Source organism: Dendrobates tinctorius, unplaced genomic scaffold (genome assembly GCF_039654945.1).
Source record: "Dendrobates tinctorius isolate UK_male_01 unplaced genomic scaffold, ASM3965494v1 ptg000028l, whole genome shotgun sequence".
In the NCBI taxonomy this organism is placed as follows: Eukaryota; Metazoa; Chordata; class Amphibia; order Anura; family Dendrobatidae; genus Dendrobates; species Dendrobates tinctorius.
Window position 1 is genome coordinate 19,406,109 of NW_027361696.1, and position 15,912 is coordinate 19,422,020.

At 45.5% G+C, this 15,912-nt stretch overlaps 1 protein-coding gene across 3 annotated transcripts in view; it reads left to right on the top strand.

The window, feature by feature from the left end:
- LOC141085174 (phospholipase A2-like) overlaps positions 1–15,912 on the top strand; it is an 87,538-nt gene that overhangs the window by 43,201 nt on the left and 28,425 nt on the right. The window contains exon 1 of one of the 3 annotated variants that reach the window (XM_073570376.1): positions 10,750–10,901. The exons of 1 other annotated variant lie outside the window; for it this stretch is intronic. The gene's annotated coding sequence lies outside the window, so the exon portion shown is untranslated. Of the gene's footprint in view, positions 1–10,749; positions 10,902–11,713; positions 11,894–15,912 lie in introns of those variants that run through there. One more of the 3 variants, XM_073570377.1, reaches the window with a different exon arrangement.

Below are 15,912 nucleotides of genomic sequence, written 5' to 3' on the forward strand. Positions count from 1 at the left end.
TGCAGGGACACTGGCTCAGGGGAGCTCAGGAGGTCTCCACTTCCCTTTTCCCTATCGCAGGGCCCACCATTGTTAATGTTTCCCAGGTCCCCCTTATTATTTAAATTCGCCGTACTGGAGGCGGGTTTCCAGAATTTATATTAACGTGTAATACCTAAATTCGCCAGGTGGAGGCGGTGTATCCATCTGCACGTTTTATTATTTAAATTTGCCCCACTGGAGGCGCTGTATCCAGGGTCACGTGTGTTATGGGTTCGCCTTGCGGTAACATCTGCGTCCAGACACACAGTGACCGTGACATTATCACCAGCCTTACAGTTTTTTTTTTCTGGTGAGCTTTGGCCATGTGGAGTCCTGTGAGCAATTGTCAGGGTCTAGGGCCTTTGGCCATGTGGAGACCTGTGAGTAATTGTCAGGGTCTGGGGCCTTTGGCCATGTGGTGACCTGTGAGCAGTTGCTGCTGGGCTTCACTGAGGTGACTGGGAGCGGCATGGTGTGTTTAAGCCGCTGCAGCAGCAGTTATCTGGGTCTGGGGTCTCTGCTGAGAAAAAAAAAATTAAAAAAAAAATGGCAGCTGTGATCTGGCTAAGAGCCCCTAGAGTCGCTGCTGGGGAGCGGGACTTGCTCATGCAGGGGGAGGTACCCAGGCAGGTGGGAGGAATGGTGCCCCACGGAGCTGCCTGGTATTCCCTGAGGTGAAGGGGTACATCCCTGTGGTGAGCAGACTGGTGTGATAGTCTGCGGGGTTTACGCCAAATCTTCCATACCATTGAAGAGGCCACCCCCTCCTGGTCGTTTGGAGGATGGCGACCAGCGAGTGTATATTTCCTCCATATTCCTGTCCCCTTCTCCTCCAGGTGTGAGCAGCAAGTGTGCTGCGGGGGAGTAGGGACAAATCTCAACCCTCGCCATTAACCAACCCTGTGAGGCGCAGACCTCAGGGTGAAAGGGTTGGAGGGTGGTGTCTCTTGGTGAATAGCGGGGGTGTGAGTGTGGTGACACAGGGGACGCCTCTGTTGTCGAGTCCAGAATGAGTTCACCTAAATATGACAAACGAATGTGTGGCAATAAACGTTGAGGTCTGGACCTGTGCGTGAACGAGCGTGTATGGGTGCCACCAAAAAACATCTTGTGGAAGTGTATTGTGGAGTCTGATCAGCTCTTAGCAAACATACACATACATAAACTCGTTCCCCAGGTCGGCGCTGTGGAGATGAGTGGTGCCTCCAGAACATACTTTGCCAATACCAGCGGTGCGTTTGTCATAAACCTGAAGTGTCAGGTAGTGGTGGGGTGAACTCAGGATCTGGGCATCCCCGCTGTAGGTGTTTCCCTAATGAGGAGTGGTCTTGAGGGTCCAGAGGCCCCTCATTAAGGAGGGGGTACTGTCATGATCTGAAGTGATCTGACAGTTTTAAAAGCACAGAGTGGACTTTTTTTCCTTTTGGCAAGTTGCCAAGGTGACTTGACTGTCCCCGGTGGTGGTTAGTGGTATCGCACCTTAGGTTTTCAGTTTAAAGTTCTCTGTATTTATGATTCAGGTGTGGGGCTCTATAAATGAGTCTCAGGGTGTGCAATCACTGCTGGTGATATTCGTTCATGGATTCTGAGTTGGTGAGAGCCTGGTGGAAGGATGGAGCTGAGGAGGAGTCCTGTGCAGCTTAGCCAGGGGGGAAGTGTGTCAGCTATGGTGTCTGGACGAAGGGCTGGCATGGCGTGGTGGGGTCGCAGTGATGGTGTCAGCGGGAAGTGTCTGCATGGACTGGTGGAGTGGCGACTATGGAGAGTGGCACTCACCATGTGGGACTTGGCTGCTGAGCTGGACTCAAGCATGCTTGACTTCGTGGCAGAAGCTGAACTCATCTTTTGGACTCTGTTACTAAGCAGCAGCAACTGGTGGTGGACTCTGCTCCAAGGCTGCACTATGGTGAAGGATCCTGTTATGGTGATAGATCCGGGTGGAGGAGAAGACGCACGCAGGTGGAGGGCTCTGTTGCAGGAGCATAAGCACAGAGCATAAAGCTAAGTGGTGTCCCCCTGTATTGTCTCTTTCCCTCATGTGTGTTGTTAGTGCAGTGGTGGGATTAGTTTCCGCACCCACCAATTCCCTAGTGAGGGTTTAGGGTCAGGGCGAGCAAGGGCTTTGAGGTACGCGTGCGGCGCCCGGTGCGGAACCGGCATAGGGAACGTTAGGAGTGCAGGGACACTGGCTCAGGGGAGCTCAGGAGGTCTCCACTTCCCTTTTCCCTATCGCAGGGCCCACCATTGTTAATGTTTCCCAGGTCCCCCTTATTATTTAAATTCGCCGTACTGGAGGCGGGTTTCCAGAATTTATATTAACGTGTAATACCTAAATTCGCCAGGTGGAGGCGGTGTATCCATCTGCACGTTTTATTATTTAAATTCGCCCCACTGGAGGCGCTGTATCCAGGGTCACGTGTGTTATGGGTTCGCCTTGCGGTAACATCTGCGTCCAGACACACAGTGACCATGACAGGCCCTTTATCTAGTGCAGTGTTCCTTTAAAAATCAAAATTAATAATACCGATTACTGATAGAGGTGGGAAACCTACATTTTTGGCATCAGCATAATTAGAGCGACCCACCGGTGGGTTGTGAAACTTCGGCGACCAGTAGGAGCCAAGAAAAGGATTTGGACCCAACCGAGCCAGCCAGCCACGGCATGTGTAGTCTTAAATGAAAGGAAAACTCGTAAGCAAACCTATGATATCTCTGTCGTCTCTGTCCAAGGATCTCACCCAGAGATATGGCACTCATGAGCTTTTTAGTAACTTTCAACAGGGGAGTGCATGTCGCGGCTCCGCCCACCCAGTGATGTTTTTCTGGCCGGGAGGGTGTCTTTCTGCCCAGGGAACCAGCTAGGGGAGGCTGTGCATTTTGACCTGATGATTTGGGAAGGTTCGCCTCCCCCAATCCACATGTCGTGCCATTGACTGAAATATGTAAGTTCATCTTTAGTCTATTTTTATTTTATAATTGGTGTATATATTGTATCTGTCTCTCTTTGTAACATCTTACTTTTGTAAACACTACCTATTCTTTTTTAAGTAAAATCTATAAAGCTTTACTAGCTTTGTTCTCCTTGCTCTAAACGTACCCCCCCCCCCCCGACCTCTGTGCTAAAACTACACTACTGTTGGGTTGGCTCCTGACCCAATATTGATTCTAATATCAGAACTAGGAGCTGGTGACAGCAAAGTGTGTTCTGGGGTATTTGGTAGACTCTGGCAGGGACGGAACGGAGGTTTTACATGTGTATTTCCCACCTGAGACTGGGAATATTAATTCAAGTTCCAAACTGGAACTGGAAAGGGGGATATAATAAATCCCCTGACAAACTGGGGCAGCCAAACACCCCCGGTTCATGACAATGGCCTTGCCACGTGATGCATCTTTATGCACCACCTCATCTTACAGTATATTTCTTTGTACATAAATACTGAAGTGAAGAAAAAGTCAGACTTTATATACTCCTATAAAACTACTAAAAATAATAAAAAGCATTTCCAAAAATTTGATTTTCTCTTTTTTTGTAAGACTCCCCAGGTCTCAAACACACAACCTTTAAAGGGAACATGTCAGCTGTTTTGGCCGCTACAAGATGCAGCCACTGCCTTTCAGGGCTTATCTACAGCATTCTACAATGCTGTAGGTAAGCCCCGATCCGACCTGCAAGATAAGAAAAATAAGCTTCATTATACTCACCCGGGGGGCCGTCTAGTGCGGATTGGTCCGATGGGTGTCGCAGGGCCGGGTCCGGCGCTTCCCATCTTTCTCCGACACCGCCCTCCTGCTTGCTTCATGGAGCCCCGGCATCACGCTCTTGTGCAGGTGTACTTCTCTGCCCTCAGTAGGGCAGAGAATTTTGCCTGTGAAGGAGAACGATGCTGAGGAGCCATGAAGCAAGCAGGAGGGCGGCGCCGCAAGAATGCTGTAGATAAGCCCTGAAAGGCAGTGGCCATATCTTATAGTGGACAAAACAGCTGACAGGTTCACTTTAACAATACAGCCAAGAGCTAAGGCTACTGAGCCAGAGGCTCTGGTGATGTCACTGGAATAATTTTGTATACTTGATCTGTATTGCAGGCTCTGACTCCACAGGCACAATGTACTGACACATTGTACACAGCATAGTATTTCTATTTGCCTGGCTTCTAGAGAGAGAATAAAAGTCTTTTTTTTCCTATAAAATATAATGAAAAACTGTGAAGGATCCGCACCTTGCCACCCCGCCTGATGTCATTACATCAGCGGGATCGCATGGTAAGGTCTCCCCATTTATTCCAATGTGACATTCCACACCCCCTGGGGTCACATATGGTCAGCTTGGTACAGTTTCACACCAACACCCCCTGTCCACATGAGCCCAGGAAGGCACAAGGAGTGAGAGAATGAGGCCCTACACAGTCACTGACGTGGCACCACACTAACCCCACAACCCAAACAGGCTGAGAGGCCCCTTTCTATAGCCCAAGAGAAACAGAACTTTATCAGTCTGGTAGAACTGCCACCAGTTCCTTGTTCGATATAAGCCCGGTCCATTCATAGGAATTATATCTGGCCAGAAACCAGCCCCGGTAGCATGGAAAGTTAAACCGAGAAATGATCATGTGGATTTGTGGATCGAGATAGAAGAGCAGCCGAAGGTTAAATTCTATATTTAATTGCCTTAAGGGCACACTAGACAAAACACTAGATACACAATGGTTATGCATTATGTGAATGGTCAGACATGCAAATACAGGATACAGTACAAAAGATATAAGCAGATGGATCATGTCAATTAACGGTGTGACATCCGACCATGTGTGCACTGGGCCTCAAGGGGCATTGACTTCCAGCTGGGTCATAGGTCCTTCACAGCACACTTCTCAACGTGCCCCTCCATTTTATGTGGGCCGCATGCATCAGAGAGAGACCACATAGTCTTACACTAGCTTTTATCCTCTTCTGGTCTCCTCTCCTGCCATTTGGTCTGAAACTAAGCCCCCTACCTGTGCCTCCGGTATCTAAAAACTCCAAAACTTCAGATGGGTCATGACTCCTTAATGGACGGTCCTAAGGAGGCGGATTTGCTGCCATCGGATCCAGCCAGGTCCTTGCATAAGGACCAAGCACAGCTTTTGTATCTGTTTCCTACTAACTAATCTATGTATCTCCCTACTCTTAGGTGCTATAAGGGGTTGTAAATCAGGAGGACTTTTGCCAGATTCTGGGGATCTCAGAAATACACACAATATATGGCTAGGACGTATAGTATCTCCATAACTACCTATAGAATTATAGCTGACTTAATAAAGCAATTTATACCTCATGGTATACACAGGGCCAGTTTTAGGCAAAGTGGGACCCTAGGCAAAGTTTAAAATGGGGCCCCAAATGCTAACATATTGCACATCACACAGAATCATTTCGATTGTATTTACATGCGCTGAGTTCAGGCCGCTAAATGAGTGTGATCGACAATATTGAAGTCATTCAACACTTGTTTCCTGGCCTCTTTCCACCATCTGAGAAAGAATGATGGGGACAGAACAATCACTAATGGATCAATCTGCCCCCATACAGTATCATGTTATCAGCAGCACATCTACAGTTTACACCCCATAGTCCTCCATATAATATAATGTGCCCCATACTCCTCCATATATTACAATACACTCCCTATAGTCCTCCATATAATATAATGTATATAATGTGCCCCATAGTCCTCCATATAGTATAATATACTCCTCAGTCCTCCATATATAATACACTCCCCATAGTCCTCCATATAGTATAATACACTCCTCATAGCCCTCCATATACTAAAATACACTCAGTCCTCCATATATTAAAATACACTGCTCAGTCCTCCATATAGAAACAAATTAGAACAGACTCCATTATGTAGACATATTACTGATTCTCAGAGTCAAATACACTAGAACCAAAAAGGACCAAATCTAACAATCGGGACACCCATAGATACTATGATACCAAAAAGAGAAAAGGTGTAGATCCCATATACATAAAAGTACAATACTTTATTAGAAAATGCAATACAATTTCATAAACATGATTAAATACATAAGATGAGGGAAAGGGTAAGCAAAATAGTATGTCACACCGGGTCTGGTACTAAGAATATATGTAGAGAGGTAGGAGAGCGGCAAATACTATAAATCAGTCGTAATTACCAATAAAGGTTCAAGAAAAACACCCATTGCATATGGCTAAGAAATATATGCTATATCAAACTAGCAATTGCACATCCAGGTCATAAACAGACCGGTGTTAAAGGTTTTAAATAGATTGGCCTGATGGCTAAAAGCAAGCCACTCAAGGTGAACAATATCTAAGTAAATTACAGGAAAAGGTCACGAATATTAATAATACCGCTCTTACCCATAGTCCCTCTTCCCAGAGTCCCAAGACACGCAGCCCCAATGCGTGTTATTCTTAGTACCAGACCCGGTGTGACATACTATTTTGCTTACCCTTTCCCTCGTCTTATGTATTTAATCATGTTTATGATATTGTATTGCATTTTCTAATAAAGTATTGTACTTTTATGTATATGGGATCTACACCTTGTCTCTTTTTGGTATCTCAGTCCTCCATATAGTATAATACACGTATAATACACTCCTCATAGTGCTCCATATAGTATAATACACCGACAGTCATCCATGTAATACAATTCATTTCCCATAGTATAATGCACCCCATAGTTCTTCACATAGTATACTTCACATAGTATTCCCCATAGTCCTCGATACAGTATAATGCAGTCCACATATAGTATAATGCAGCCATCCCATAGAGCATAATGCAGCCACCCCACAGAGTATAATGCAGCCCCACCATACAATATAGTGTAACCCCCCCATAGAATATAATGCAGCCCCCTCTTATAGTATAATGCAGCCACCCCACAGAATATAATGTAACCCCCAAAAGAATATAATGCAGCCCTTCCATAGAATATATGACAGCCCCCTCAGAGTATAATGCAGCCCCCCATAGAATATAATGCAGCCCCTTATATAGCATAATATAGCCCCTCCATAGAATACAATGCAGCCCTCCTCATATAGTATAATGCAGCCCTAATAGAATATAATGTAGCCCTCTCATAAAGTATAATGAAGCCCCCATACAATATAATATAGTCTCCCATAGAATATAATGCAGCTCCCCCATAGAATACAATGTATCCCCCTCATAGAGTTTGATGCAATCAACCCCCATAGAATACAATAAATATAATACAGCCCCCCCTAGAGATTATAATGTAGCCCCAAATAAAATATAATACAGCCCACCTCCCCATAGAATATAATGTAGCCCCCCATATTATATAACACAGCCTCCCCCATAGAATATAATGTAAAATGTATCCCCCATGGTATATAGCACAGCCACATAGTATATAGCCCAGCACCACATGGTATATAGCACAGCCACTATATAGCCCAGCACCACATGGTATACAGCTCAGCATCACATGGTATATAGCCCAGCACCACATGGTATATAGCACAGCACCCCATGGTATACAGCACAGCTCCATGGTATATAACACAGCACCATTGTATATAGCACAGTCCACATGGTATATAGCCCAGCACCACATGGGATATAGCACAGCACCACATGGTATACAGAACAGCACCACATGGTATATAGCACAGCCACATATGGTACATAGCCCAGCACCATGTGGTATATAGCACAGCCCACCATGGTATATAGCACAGCCCACATGGTATATAGCCAAGCACCACATGGTATATAGCCCAGCCACAATAGCACAGCCACATATGGTATATAGCCCAGAACCACATGGTATATAGCAAAGCCCACCATGGTATATAGCACAGCCCCACATGGTATATAGCCCAGCCACACATGGTATATAGCCCAGCCACACATGGTATATAGCCCAGCCACACATGGTATATAACCCAGCCCCACATGGTATATAGCCCGGCCTCACATGGTATATAGCCCAGTCTCACACGGTATATAGCCCAGCCACACATGGTATATAGCCCAGCCACACATGGTATATAGCCCAGCCCCACATGATATACAGCTCAGCACCACATGGTATACAGCCTGGCACCACATGGTACACTGCCCAGCACCACATGGTACACTGCCCAGCACCACATAGTATATAGCCCAGCCACACATGGTATATAGCCCAGCCACACATGGTATACAGCCCGGCACCACATGGTATATAGTCCAGCACCACATGGTATATAGCCCAGCACCACATGGTTTACAGCCCAGCCACACATGGTATATAGCCCAGCACATGGTATATAGCACAGCCCAAAATGGTATATAGCCCAGCCTCACACGGTATATAGCCCAGCCACACACGGTATATAGCCCAGCCACACATGGTATATAGCCCAGCCACACATGGTATACAGCCCAGCACCACATGGTATATAGCACAGCCCACATGGTACACAGCCCAGCACCACATGGTATATAGCCCAGCCCCACATGGTACACTGCCCAGCACCACATGGTATACTGCCCAGCATCAAATGGTACACTGCTCAGCACCACATGGTATATAGCCCAGCCACACATGGTATATAGCCCAGCCACACATGGTATACAGGCCGGCACCACATGGTATATAGTCCAGCACCACATGGTACACTGCCCAGCACCACATGGTACACTGCCCAGCACCACATGGTATATAGCCCAGCCACACATGGTATACAGCCCGGCACCACATGGTATATAGTCCAGCACCACATGGTATATAACGCCCCCCCCACACATGATATATTAAAAAAACACTCCTCATCTTCTCCTCATGCCCCCACTGCTCCCGACTCCTGTCTCCTGCTCTGCTTGGCACACAGTGAGAGCGTGATGACGTCATTGCGCACGCGCTGTGTCAGAGGCAGAGTGGGGAATGATGGGAGAGGGAGTGTCAGCTGACGCTCTCTCCTCCATCATTGCTTTGAACTGTACTGGCGTCTATGACGCCGGTACAGTTCAATGCGGCAGCGGGGGGGTCGGCACTGGGGGCAGGCGGGCCCCCCTGCCTTACAGGGGCCCCATAGCGGCGGCATGATGTGCATGATGGGCCCACTGGAGGAGTGGGGGCCCAAGGCAGCTGCCTGGTCTCCCTGCCCCTAATGCCGGCCCTGTGTATACACATGGCAAGCAAGACTTTTATTCTGCTCTGAGCTGGTCAAAGTATGAAATCTGCATTCACAGCCCAATGACTCTCGACCCCTCCCTACTGCTAGGTGTTTTGTTACAAATGCAGATTGAAGGGGTTTTTATAATTCTATGCCAAATAGGATACAAATGATTGACATGGAATTAGATCTCCAATATTCTTTACAAAAACAATTATAATAATTTCAGTTTTAATTTTCTTTATTAAAAATATGTGTGTTCGCCCATATTTGATGCTTTTTTGGGGCAGATGTGAATTTGCATTTTTAATACTACAGAAAAGCTTTGCTTTTGCGCCTACAAATGCAACAGCATTTTTTAACTGGTGTTTTTTCAGGTTCCATATAGAAGCCTATAGAGAAAAAATGCACCAAAACAGCAGAGTTCAGCAGCATCTTTAGACGCACAGAGGGCGGAGATTTCATGGAGTCACATCCACTTTTGCTTGGACATCTAGACCATGTTCACATGTAGTGTAAATGATGCATTTTTTCTCCTTTTTTTGCACTGAAATTCTGCTGTGTGTAACTGTTTCTATCTTGTCTTCTGTGTGGAGTGTAAAAAAACACAAAGAAAAAACTTTATTAAGTGCAGAATCAAAGGTTTTCCATACTATAAAAAGCAAATAAAAAGGCGGCTTCACATCTGCACCAAAAACGCATCAAATAAGGGGGAAAAGGCATAAAAAAATGCTGCAAAAATCAGAGAAAATGCAGCTTTCTGCCTATGCACAGTGTACAGAAAAAGTTGCTAATCATTGTTATGGATCCTGTGATGTTGCAAGGGTTTGCATAGCAATGTTCTGTAGACAAATGCTGGAAAATGTGTAACTTCATGTGGCTTAGGCCGGTGTCACACTTGCGAGAAACTCTGGTCCGAGTCTCTCGCCGCCGCCACTTGGACCGGAGCGTGCTGCTGCATGTATTTCTATGCAGCCGCACGCTCCGGTCCAAGTGCCGGCGGCAATGCGGGGTGTTGATGCGAGAGACTCGCACGAGAATCGTGCGAGTTTCTCGCAAGTGTGACACCGGCCTACTCTGGTATACGTCACTGTACAAACTTCTGAAATAAGTCACATAAATGAGGTCTGTGATGAAGGAGCAGCCGCCATCTTAGATATGGGGCCACATGTCTGAGCTTGGCATCCATTTTGGTCTAAGTTCAGGAATTACAGGCAGTTAACGGCTTCTATACCCCCAGGTCCAGTGTACTTAGTAAATACAAGCAGGATTTAGTGTTCCAATGCTAAATAGCCAGGGCCATTGATGTGATAATGAGGATAGGCCGAAAACAGAGCTTCAAAGCTCAGGTACGGAGCCGTGCCAGCAGGGGGCCGGAAAAAAGCCTAGGGCTTCAATTAGAATGTACCTGCTAGCAGACGCAGGAATATACGTCCTTCGTGTGTCCCAAACGCTTTGGCTCCATCCTAGGAGCATGGATTAATAGCCCACCCTCTGACACAGGGGGAGGAACCTAGCGTGTTTAAGGACTAGCAGCCCCTGGCAGATATTCATTCTTTCACACAGAAGATCCAGACGATGACGATCTAAGAAGGACCTGGGGACAGACCTGCCGAGGGGAGCAGTGGCCCATGCTTTGGGGATCTATCCGGCAACTAAGATTCTTGTACCTGTGGACTGCAGAGCTCCCCAGCACCCACATGACCCTACAATCTGGTAAATTGACCTCCAGCTTAATATCTTAAGTCTTGTACCATTATTGTTATATCTTTTCTATGACTGAAAATTTACTGTATATTTCTGTAATTATCTAGTGCGCCCTTAAGGCAATTAAACTATAAACTTAATCTTGGGCTGATGCTTTTACTCTGATCACGAATCTTAGAACCCCCAGCGGGTAACAGGACCTCCTCCCCGGCGACCATTTGCTCTAGTTGCAGTTCCCTTACTGACCTGCGAGACAAAGGGGGCGCCGAAGAGCTGTGCCTGTGTAGTTACGTCACGGTGGTGATGTGGGAGGAACGGGTCTGTGTGCGTTCCTCCACAAGGTCCCATGCAAACTCTCTATTAGTAAGTATCTCAGTCACTGGGGACACCGACAGAAGAGGCTTCTGTGCAAGAATAGTCCAATAGCCCAGCAGAATGCATAATTCCACCTATTTTGGAGGTGGATGTGGCCCCCTGACCTCTCAGGCCCCTATGTGGTTGCACCAGTGATATGTCTGCCCCCTGATCCAAGTATTTCCATTGGGGCCAAAGAGTATGAGGCAAACTTTTTAGTGTAGGACTTTACACTATTCTCTTTGTTTAAGGTAGTAAATTGAGTGAGAAGTGTGCTGTTGGCCGCTGTTATCTGCCATTTGATGATAACATTAGCCCGATATACTTTGTATCTCTTGAGAACTGGTGGAGACAAAAGACTACTGATTTTGTAACTGCAGAGAAAAGTTCTGACATTTAAAGTGACTCCTCCTACCTGAAAATTGATAATTTGGCAGAGTGCCCCCCTCACTGGCTAGGATCCGTGCACTTCTTAGGTGTGAGTACGTCGGACTCCTGGTTACATTTTGATTTCTTCTGATTTTTTCATCACTTACAATAAGACAGGAGTTCCCTGTAGAGAAGAGATTGCCGGATACATTGTATCAACATCCTGATACATGTAACAGTGCGGCACTGTGCTGAATAACCAGATCTTCAGAGCGCTGGTAATATTACTTGGCAATGCTTCCGTGAAACTGACAATGACGTATGACTGACGTTAGTATACGACTGACACTGTCACAGTAATGTCTGACTGATGACGATGTACGACTGACACTGCCTGATGATAATGTTGTATTACTGACACTTCTATTACACCATATGGTACAACACTAATGTATGAGTGACTCTGACCCATGACTGGCTCTCATATAAGAGATGATGTGGGGGAAGTAGTGGTTCTCCGCTAAATATAAAGTCCCCCCGTACACATTAGACAAATGTTGGCTGAACCCACTGACATTGGCGAGACAACAGACTAATGGGGGAAAGGAGGCGTCCAATTTAAGTCCGATGAGAATTTTCACATAACCTGAGACTAGCAGCTGTCAGAGGAGATTGGAAAATACAAAGGAGTTTACCAGCGAATCTATCATAGAGAGCACAAGAAGAATCAGCCGAGCCGCACTCTCCTGCGAAACCGTCAAACCATTGTTCAGCCGACAGCCATTTTCTGTGTATGGGGGGCTTTACAGGCAATGAGAAATATTAGAAGGGTATGCTAATCACCTCCCTCCCAGATGTTACTACAAGATCTTTTCTATAGTACCGTGAGACATAATTTGTGTCTGATGAATGACTGACACTTTTGTATGATTGAAGCTAATGTATGTCTGAGTAATACAACTGACTAATATATAACTGACTCGACTGTACAACTAAGAAAAACCAGCTGTGCTCTGAAATGCTATATTATGCAAACATAGAATATATGAAATTGGAATTGCATTACAGCTATAGAAAATATGTAAAAAATGAATGTACTTAAGGCCCCGTCTCACTAAGCGATCTCGGTAGCGAGATCGCTGCTGAGTCACAACTTTTGTGACGTAACAGCGATCTCACCAGCGAGATCGCTGTGTGTGACAGCGATCAGCGAGCGGCCCCCCCTGCCGGTATCGCTGATCGCTGGAAGAAAGCTCTGGACATTTCTTTGGTCGCTGGTCTCCCGCTGGCCAGCACGCATCGCTGCGTGTGACAGGCGGGAGACCAGCGATCAGCTGTAAAAAATAATAAAAAAAAATAAAAAATATAGTTATTCTCACCTTCCGACGTCCCGTTCAGCCATCCTGCCTCTCTCCACGCTCCGGTCCCAGTGATCCTTTGCATGAATGACCGCGAGATGTCACGGTCTCGAGGGATAACAAAGTCTCGCGGTCATTCATGCAAAGGATCACTGGGACCGGAGCGTGGAGAGAGGCCGGATGGCTGAACAGGACGTCGGAAGGTGAGAATAACTATATTTTTTATTTTTTTTATTATTTTTTACAGCGATGGCCAGCGATGCCGCACGCTCGGCATCGCTGTGCTGATCGCTGGTGAAGCTGTCTGTGTGACAGCTCACCAGCGATCACATAGCGACTTACCAGCGATCCTGACACCTTGATATCGGTGTCGGGATCGCTGGTAAGTCGCTTAGTGTGACGGGGCCTTTAGCGCACAAATTGGCCAATTTGTGAGAGCCCAGATTGCTCCTATTCACACTTGTATTGTTCTGTATGGATGTGCCGGTCGATGTGCCGGTCATTCTTTTTGATATTCTATTGCACGACTGTCACAAATGGATGACTGACTAATGTTTGACTGACTACTGTAATGTTCGACTGACTCTAATGTATGACCAATCCAAATACATGAGCCGGAACATATGTTGGTATAATTGCAATGTGTAAGTGCATGTTCACGCTGTGGCAAACAGACATAACCTAAGATAAAAACAAACTTAGCAAAAGCCATGTAGTAAGAAAATAAATAAATAGCATTATTACTACACATTGTACTTATACCAACATTTCTTGCGGCTCATTTCTTTGGTTTTGCGGTAGTTTTTTGTAGTTTGTAGAAACAGGGGCAAGGCTCCCCCTTTATTAGCAAGATATTTCATACATATGGCTTCCCACGGGCAGGTGTATGAACAGTCGGCCTGAGTCCTGCCCTGTCCACATCAATAATGAGGTCTTCTGACACATGGAGAGGGTAAATACTAGAGGCAGTGCTATCCATATGGCTACATCTTGTCGCAGTTGGAAGGCTTTTAAGGACTAAGTCCCCTCATGTTGCTCACATGCATTATTACTATTTGTTTACTTACAGGTTATTTGCTCATTTTCTTAGGTTTTGTAATGTATGACTGACTAATAGAGAGATTTTTTCAGTTCGAATGTCCGGGTTCCCATTGTTTTCAATGGGGTTTGGGTTGTAGTTCAAGTTTGGGCACAGTTCTCTCTCTACAGTTTGAATAAAGTTCAGGTTGGGTACCAGAACCCGAACTTCCATGGGTCTGTTCATCCCTACTGACTAATAAATGACTGACTGTAATGTATGACTAAGGCTGAGCGGATACAGAACATATTCTCTCATCAGTGTGATCAGAGCGTGATATGATTTTCTTGACTAAGGAGAAGATGGGGAAAAAAATTACTCCATCTTCTCTATTGTATCAGTGCATGAAAATCGGACCATCCAAGTGCAGTCTGATTTTTTTTTTTTCCCCCCACACAGGGGTGAACCTAGCTTATCTGCTGCCTGAGGCAAACAGCAAAATGACGCCCCCCCGCACACAAAGTAAATTTTCATATCTAGCCTGTAAAACTGAGTACAGTAGTGGACATTTTGATTTAGATAAATAGAAAAAAAAGTTGTCCAAATACAAGGATGTCAGCGCCATCACACGCACATACAAGACACGTACTGTAAGTATCCAGAACAAGGGTCAATAATGGCAATGGTAGGCCTGGCACAGGGCCGGACTGGGACAAAAATGCAGCCCTGCCACACAAACCCCACCAGCCCACAAACTATAACACTCCTCACCCCGATCAGTGAATTTTTGCTATACTTTGTCGTCCCCATATAACTCTCTTTAAGGAGTTATTTGAAGAGCCACATGTGAATGGCACCACAGTGCGTATGACTGACCACAGCTCCATTTACATGGTGCTCTTCAAAGCTACGTTTCCCAGGATCATGGGGGTCCCAGTGGTCTGATCCACAACAAACAGAAAGTCATCCCCTATCCCCACATAATGCTCCATACAGTATTATGGGCCCCATATATTACTTCATACAGTATATTGGGCCCCAAATATTATTTCATACAATATAATGGGCCCAATATATTACTTCATACAGTATAATGGGCCCAATATATTACTTCATACAGTATAATGGGCACCATATATTACTTCATACAGTATAATGGGCCCCATATATTACTTCATACAGCATAATAGGCACCATATATTACTTAATACAGTATAATGGGCCCCATATATGACTTCATACAGTATAATGGGCCCCATATATTACTTCATCCAGTATAATGGGCCCAATATATTACTTCATACAGCATAATAGGCACCATATATTACTTCATACAGTATAATGGGCCCCATATATTACTGCATACAGGATAATGGGCCCCATATATTACTGCATACAGCATAATGGGCCCCATATATGACTTCATACAGCATAATGGGCCCCATATATTACTTCATACAGTATGATGGGCCCCATATATTACTGCATACAGTATAATGGGCCCCATATATTACTGCATACAGCATAATGGGCCCCATATATGACTTCATACAGCATAATAGGCCCCATATATTACTTCATACAGTATAATGGGCCCCATATATGACTTCATACAGTATAATGAGCCCCATATATGACTTCATACAGTATAATGGGCCCCATATATTACTGCATACAGTATAATGGGCACCATATATTACTTCATACAGTATAATGGGCCCCAAATATTATTTCATACAGCATAATGGGCCCCATATATTACTTCATACAGTACAATGGGCACCATATATTACTTCATACAGCATAATGGGCACCATATATTACTTCATACAGTGTAATGGGCCCCATATAATTCTTCTACCCAAACCCCGCTGTTCTGGTCTCCTCAGTGTATTCTGATCCTCCGCAGTGCTTGCCACAG